This window comes from Echinops telfairi, unplaced genomic scaffold (assembly GCF_000313985.2).
Source record: "Echinops telfairi isolate 266 unplaced genomic scaffold, ASM31398v2 ScPeMD7_9;HRSCAF=40, whole genome shotgun sequence".
Lineage (NCBI taxonomy): Eukaryota > Metazoa > Chordata > Mammalia > Afrosoricida > Tenrecidae > Echinops > Echinops telfairi.
In genome coordinates, this window is record NW_022103906.1 from 57,564,006 (window position 1) to 57,570,005 (window position 6,000).

Consider the following 6,000-nt stretch of genomic DNA (forward strand, 5'->3'; position numbering starts at 1 on the left):
TAAATATGTAATCAGGAGAGATCAGTCCCTGGCAAAGGACATTGTGCTTGGTTAAAGTGGAGGGGCATCAAAAAAGGAAGTTCTTCGACAAGATTGACATGGTGCTACAGCCGTGGGCTCTAACGGGACAATGATGGTGAGGATGGGGCGGCCCCGGACAGCGTTTCATTCTGTTGTATGTAGAGTCACCAGAAGTTGGAACCAACTTGATGGCACCTAAAAACAAAAATTATTTTCATTGTGGCATAGTATCTATCCTATGTTGGAAAAAGATGAGGCATTCTACTCATGAAGATGCTCAGAAACCCATTCTAGCCTGTTCTATAGAATCACTCAGTGGCCGTGAGTGCGTTCGTTTGTTTATAGTATTACATTGTATGAATTTGCCATTTATTTGTACATTCTGTAGTTGATGGACATCTAGGATAGTTTCTGGGTTTAGACTATTAAAAATATTGCTACTTTGAAGATTTTTATTCATGTACTTTGATGTGAACTTGCATTTTGGTTGTGTATATATCTAAATGGAATTGCTGGGTTATAGCGTCTTATGTTTATTAGATAATGCTAAACATTCCAGAATATACAATTTACTCTTCCACAGAAGTATATAATTTCTTATTGTTCCATGTCCTGCCAACATTTGGTGTCAGCCTGCCATCTGACGACAATATTGATTTTATCAATCACTACAGCTACGTGAGTGAAGATAAATTTGTGTTTTCTCAAAAGCCATCCAGATGAGTTTGAAAAATGTTTCCAAGAATGGAATAGAAGATTTGACAAATGTATTAAGCGTAATGGAGAATACTTTGAACGTGATAAGATTGTTTTGTAAAAAAATTTAAATACATATCTTTGAAAAAATCCGTTTTGGGTGGGGGAGGGGAGATAACCCTCATACATCTCTCCCTATGCATATGCAAGAAGATGAGACTCTGCTCCTATGAAGATTTACAGCCTTGGAAACCCAAAAGGACAGTTCTATTTGGTCCTATAGTGTCACTGTGAGTTAGAGTTAATTCAGTGGTAGTGAGTTTGTGTGTGTACACACACTTTACTCATTTTGCTTCTCAAGAGACCCACCTTCAGACAGTGGGATACTCTAAAGTCCATGGATGGCAGTTTGGGAAGAGTATTGCATGGAGGGAAGGTAAGTCCATATCCAGTAAGAACAAAACACTGCGCTTTCCATGATGGAAGTAGTACAATGTAATCCACCTGCCACCAGGTTGCTGGCTGAGCACTGGTTTCATATTGTGCTTTTGGTGTTGGTCTCTGCTGTTGTAGGAATAGGAACTCAGCAGTGACTGTAGACAAGATAGCCTTGGTAAGTGGAAGTCCACGTTGGATCAATGCATAACTTCCATCCAAGCCACCATGGCCACTTTATTTGTGAGCCCATTGGGCAGTGACAGGAGTGGCTGGGGAAAGAGGTTGGCTGGTATGCACAGAATGTATCATCCTTGTTAAAATCTGCTGAGATAACCCTTTGATGAGGGTTATCACAGGAGAAGCAAAGATCTGTACTTTGACCCATTCAGAGTGGTCTCTCCACATGGAACTCCTCCATTCCTACTTCCCACCAATTTTCCATATGTTCTTTGCAAACCCCTGGCCATTCAGCCAAGTCATAAGCCACAGCCCATGAATCAGTATAAATTGCCTGTCTGGCCATTTCTCTTTGCAAGCAAAATCAATACCTTGGTGCATCGCTAGAAATCCTTCCCACTGGAGGATTCCCGTTGACCACTGTCCAGGGAGGCCCCAAAAGGGTCTGTAGTGCTGCTGCTATCTACTTTTCTTGTTAATTTTTTTAATTAAAAGATCATTTTTATGGGGGCTCCTATAACATCAGTTGCATCAACCACATTTGTACATATGTTGCCATCATTTCCTAAACATTGACTTTGATTTGAGCTCTTGGTATCAGCTCTTTTTTCCCTCCCTCCCCACCTCTCACCCTTCTTACTCCTTGATAAATTCTTATTCTGTTTCACACCAATGGCTGTCTCCATCCCCCCATGGTTTCTGTTGACCTTCATGTGTGTGTGTGTGTGTGGTTATGTGTCAATTATTGCAATCGGTTCACCCTTCCTCCCCACCTCTCCCCATGCTATCCACTTTTGAGAAGTGTATGTATATTATGCCGATCATAAGGCTTTAGTTGCAGACTGAAAGGGAAAGTAATGTGACAAGAATGGAGACCATAGGCACTTGGGCCACCTCATGCAGCATGTACCTTCAGGTCCTGCTTCAGCCTGATCTCCTTTATACCACTTTCATTTAATGGAGTGCTACTGTGCACACCCAAATTAGGGCGGTGAGCCCGACAACACCCAGTTTATGATGAACAGCTCCAGGCCACAGGGTGACTTGGTAGCCCATGGTTAGAAATTCCATCTCATTAAAACCAAGTTATAAGCCAAAAGCTGTTTTTCTCTGCAGTAGTTATCTGAGAGGATGGTAAGACTTTGCTGCAAAACCTAAGGGTCCTAATAGTAAATCACCAATAGGGGCTTGCAAAAGACTCCAAACTGGATCTTTCTCTGCCCCTACCACTTCAAGCACCAGTGGATCAGCTGGTACATATGGGCCACATGACAGAGCAGCTTGCTCATTAACCTGAACCTGTTGCAGAGCCTTTTCTTCTGAGCACCACTCAGCACTACCAGCTTTAAAAATCACTAAGCAGGCTTAAGTAGCACACCCAAATGAGGATTATGCTGCCCCCAAATCCAAATAGGCCCACCAAGTATTGTGCCTCCTTTTCAGGTGAGGGAGAGGCCAGATGTAATAACATCTTTCAGCCAAATAGGAATATCTTGACATGCCCCATAACCCTGGAGCTCTAGAAATTTCACTGATGTGGAAGGTACCTGAATTTTTGTCTCATTTCTTTCCCAAAGCTCTAGGATATAAAGCACACAAATCCGATATGGGGCAGTCCCAATTCCTTTGGCCCAGAGCTTTGTTCAGCCTGCTGTTGAATTGCACATCTAGTGTTCCCATCTCCTTCGTGGAAAATTTCGGTATCTCCTAGAGTGCCCAAGGTACACGCTTCTTGGAGTCCTCGCCATGGATGCACTTGTGAATACTGATGGTGTAACTCTGGTCACGACTTCATCCACAGCAGTACAGCCTTTCTTCTCACCACCCTTTGCTGGAGCCATAGTGCCCAGATCAGGTTGGAAAGCGCAAGGAATTGTGGGAGAAGGAAAGCTCCTTTCATTTATTCTTGCATTCAACACATATGTATTAATGCCATTGGTGGTGCAGTGGTTGAAGCACTCAACTGCTAACTAAAAGGTCAGTGGTTCAAACCCATCAGCCTCTCTCTAGGAGAAATATGCTGCAGTCTGCCCCTGCAAAGACTCACAGGCTTGGAAACCCTGTGGGGCAGTTCGAGTCTGCCCTCCAGGGTCACTATGAGTGGGGATGGCCTCCAAAGCAGTGGGTCTGTTTTGGGGTATCTTCCAGGCCCCAGAGAAAGACAAAACCACTGCTTACATCCCATCAGTTTTACACATTGTAGTATTTGGTAACTATTGCCTCAACACAAGCTACATCTTCAGCCCAAAGTAAAATCGAATGGGAGTAATTCTGTAGTTAACTGAGATGTAAATAAGTGAGGCAGGTTTTAACATGTATTCCCTTATTACCAATATGGGCTTATGGGATATCTGTGTATGTCACTAGTTATTTTCATGCTCATAAAGTGGCTTGAAAGAAATGCCTATGGATGACGCTCTAAAGGAGGAATTGGAAAAATGGGGGAGGGAGGAGGCTTTTTTTGGGAAGAGCATTGGGGAGGGTATGGGATAATAGGAATGAGAAAGTCCTGGTGGTAGGGAACCCACGAGTGGCATTCAATTCTGAGTTGTTACTTTCATGTCCATGGGTAGTACAAATGATTAACCACTCACTGCCAGCTGATAGGTTGTTGAACACCGCCCCCACTTTGGAAGATGGGCTATGGTGATTTACTTCTGGAAGGTCAAGGTCTTAAAAATCCTATAGCAGTTCTGCTTTGTGTACATGGGGTCACTGGTGGCCACTGTGAGTTGGGAGTAATGGGACAAACATGACCCACCACCACCTTCAGAACCCCATCCTTGCGGCCCTTCAAGCGTGATCCAGTGTTAGTAGTGGTGTGGTATGCTGATTACAGGATGTCAGTACAGAGTACTACTGCCAGGCCCCAGCAGTGTATCGGGCTCAGAGTTCTCCTGAAGGCAGTAGCTGTGGTGAGGATCTGACCCAGCAGGGGCTCCCTGGGACAAATCTCCTTTCCCTGAGTACATTAGAGGCAGCCTTAGCAGGAAGAGTGTAGATAAGGTGCCCTATGTAATAGAAGCTAATTCCTCTCCTCCCCGTTGCATGTGCCATGCCAGGGAGAAGTAAGTGTTAGCGAGGAGAAAACAATCATGGTTGCAGCTCATTCTTTCCATCCCACCAGTTCCTGACTGCTGCTCTCAGCTTCCTAGCCCCAAGCCTTACGTTTGGAAACGCCACCAGGGTCTTGCGCTGTTGTCCAATACATTCCGTACGAGCAACTTGTCCTAGCTGCTCGCCAGCAACAGCGGCACTTTGACCATTCACCTCACCCTCGCGATGAGCAGTGGCGTCAGGACATGATCTACACCAAGCCCTGACAACAGGCATTTGTTGCTTGGCTTAAAGAGAGGGGCTTGAGGGGTACCTTTATGTTACCCGTCAGCCTCTCTTTTGCTGGCAGATTAGGTTTGAATACTCCAGGAACAGTTTTAAAGCACAATGGTTGCTGTGGTCAGACTTTTCTTCGACTCAGATGTAGCTAGCTGCCTTCTGCGTGGGCAGCTTTGAAGGATGAACATTAAAGATAGTGGCCTGCCTTCCAAGCTTGGCCTAGAGTCTGAAGACTTGTTTCCTTCAAACACTTTAGCAGGCTCTGACTATTTTAGCTACTTGGTCTTTCTTTGGGTCCAAAGTGCTTGATTTCTAACTTGAAATTAAATTCTTATGACAGCCAAATCCCCTGCCCTGGAGCTCTTGATCAAATTACAAAAGAAACACTGGTAGATACTTCCTCTGCCTATCAAGCTAGATCAAGTCATGTCTCTCCAGACCCACCTCTTACCACTTCCTTCCGCCCTGCTATGGTGGCATCTCCCTGCATGCTCCCAAGGGAGCCAGGATTGGCCAAGATTCATTGTGAAGCATTTTATTATCTAATAAAACCATTCCACCCATCTACCTCAACGCCATTTCAGCTTCTTACAGGTCAGGTTTGTGTCGTTTAAAAAAGTTTTCCATAAAGTTAAATAGATTTTAACTGGTTTTCAGTGAACGTGCTTCCCTTGCCATGAGATTCTGGGTTCCCCGGCTGGAAAACGGAACACTTCCTGTTGTTGTTGGCTGCCGCCCAGCCACTCAGACTCCTGCGGCTGCCACGTGTGCAGACAAGGTCTCCAAGGCTGCAGATCGCCAGGTCTCTCTTCTCAGGCACCTCTCTGGGCTTGAAGCCCCAACCTTACAGTTCACAGTCAAGTGCTTAACCCTTTGCGCCATCTAGGCACCTAATTATGTAAAAATCCCTGGAACTGTGATTTAAAGGTTTTAAACAGAAGGTAAGAATCCCCGAAGTCTGCCTGAAATTACATAAAGTGTAACCCCGTGTGGGTGGTGTCACTTCTAGGCCTCCAGCAACAGCCACAAGAGGTGGGGTGGGGGCGGGGGTGATATCCCCTGATCTTTTCATTCCGCTTTGCCGCCAACCCTTTAAGGCCCCTTTGTATGAGGTCAGCTAAAGGAGCAAGTCCCCGCTTAACTTGCTTACATTTGAAAACCAGGGCTTTAAGTACTCATATATTTAGTAGGTACTCATATATTTAGTATCCTGACACCTACACGTGCGGACACTGGTTTACAAACGATTCATACTACAAAATATGCATCTAGAGTCTTCCTTTACAAATCCATTTCATAGATAATAGAAATTCCATATGTAAACAGAGAACA